Source organism: Camelus ferus, chromosome 16 (genome assembly GCF_009834535.1).
Source record: "Camelus ferus isolate YT-003-E chromosome 16, BCGSAC_Cfer_1.0, whole genome shotgun sequence".
NCBI classification, from domain to species: Eukaryota; Metazoa; Chordata; class Mammalia; order Artiodactyla; family Camelidae; genus Camelus; species Camelus ferus.
In genome coordinates, this window is record NC_045711.1 from 27,308,968 (window position 1) to 27,311,108 (window position 2,141).

Genomic DNA, 2,141 nt, shown 5'->3' on the forward strand with positions numbered 1-2,141 from the left:
ATCTACAAAGTCGTGAAGATGAAAGCACTTATCTCAAAGGGATGTTGTAAAACCTTTAAGGTGATCGTGCACTTGAAGTGGTCAGAGCAGTGCCTGGTACCTAAGAAGCACTCCTAGCCATGATCATGACTATAGATTCACCTGCTGGCTCTTCCATACTCTGATGTACGATGGGAGTTCTATTTTTTTCCCATCTAGTTCTACCAAGGGGCCCTCACTCCTTCATTTTGCCCTTTTGTTGCTGGTGGCAGGAGATTTCAAGGTATCTAGCCAAGCTTCAGGAGGAGACCTACAGGGAAGAATATGGTGCCGAATGCCCCCTGTATACGCACACACACACAGACACACAGCATACACAGACACACAGAGCCACACACAAACACATACACTGCCCTCATTAACATTAAATGTTGATGTGGACATTTTTAAGCTCCTCAAGACTAGGGTTCTTTGGTGATACTTCAAGGGTTCCCATGAGCAGACAGCTGGTTATAACTGGCCACCGTCTCCCACTCTGTCCATAGAAATTTGCCTTTTGGTCTGAGTTATATTTTGCTATTTCATATAGGATTTTGCTTGAAAGACTGAAAAGGATTCTGTGAAAACAAGTGCTCAACTGAACAGAGCCATAGGGCCAGGACCCAGATCCTGCACAGATATTCGTCCGCTGAGTCTGGTTCTCTGGCCTGGTGGCTGCGGACTTTGGAGCAGTGGCTGTAAGTGGGCTGGTGGACCAGGCCAAACCTGGGCTCTGACATCTGGGTTCCTGGCCTGAAGAGATACAGTTAGGAAGTGTGACTGAGGTGACAGCTGGACATTCAGGTGCCTAAGCGCCTTCTTTTCCCACTGCACTGCCTCCTCGCTTAAACTCAGGTTCCTGAGCGATGGGGCTTAGTAGAAGAGCTACTCCAAAGTGCGTTGTTTGATCCTCCCTTGAGAAACACTAGGATGGGCTTTGGAAGAGCTGTGTTCTAGTCTTAGCCACCCACAGCCGTGTGACACTGGACAAGCTACATAAGCCTCTCGAGTAGGTGGGAACACTCTCTATCTTGCCTTTTTCTCAAAGCCCTTAAGACGCTCACATGATACAGTTTGCACAAAAGTCCTTTTGGAAACTATTAAGTACTACTCAGATGGATGACAATTTTAAGGGTGGGCTCTTGCCTCCCTTGCCTGTCCTTTGATGAACCTTGTTCCTGGTGACCCTCACGAAACAGTAGGGCAGGTAGGAACAGCTCGTACTGTGTCATTTTTCTAGCAATAGCCTTCTTTCACTGTTTTATGATCTGCCTCCACTAAACCCTAGTTAAGTGACACACGTGCAAACACACACATATATGTGCACTTCTATTTAATTATCACCATCTAAGCCATTAAAGTGACCTGCTTTCCTTACTTGTAGTTATGCTTTTGAACAGTAATGTGCCAGTAAATGTTTAGCAACCAGCTCTCTGAAGAAAATGCATTTATATTTATACACACATAAGTAGATTGTAAGTCATACTGACATAAAGGATGACATTTGCTAATAATTCTAAAATGTGCAATATCCTTCACTGTAAATTCTGCACAGCGAATTGACTCTCAAAATTAACATTTCACTGACTTTTCTTTGGCAGTTGAGGAAAGAGTATAATTCCGACATGAAGGCTGGTTGATAATTTTCATTTTTGTCAAAGAATAAGATGAAAGAATGAAGACGAATGCTGGAACCTCACTTCAAAGACCATGATATGATTCCTTCATTAGATCAGAGAATCGTTTTTGAATACTAGGAGAATATGTCCTGGATCTATTATCTGTTGGCTACTCACGAGGTAACACTATAGACATGATATACTTCTATGTTTCATTTGCGTTATTTTCTCCATTGCTCTTAGTCTAGAAACCTACAAAACCATAGATCAAATCCTGATTTGTAGTATTTTTGGATTTCCACGGCATTAATGTTACCACCATGACTAAGCTAAAAATGTAACAACACTGAACACAGAATGGGGGAGAGATGTGTAGTCATCAACCATCATATGGTATTTCTACCAAATGGACACAAGCGATGTAAATAACCTCAAGGGTACAGACAATAGTAAAATGTTGCAAAATAATAAGGACGTGATATTCCTCGTCAGCTTTGTTTTTGA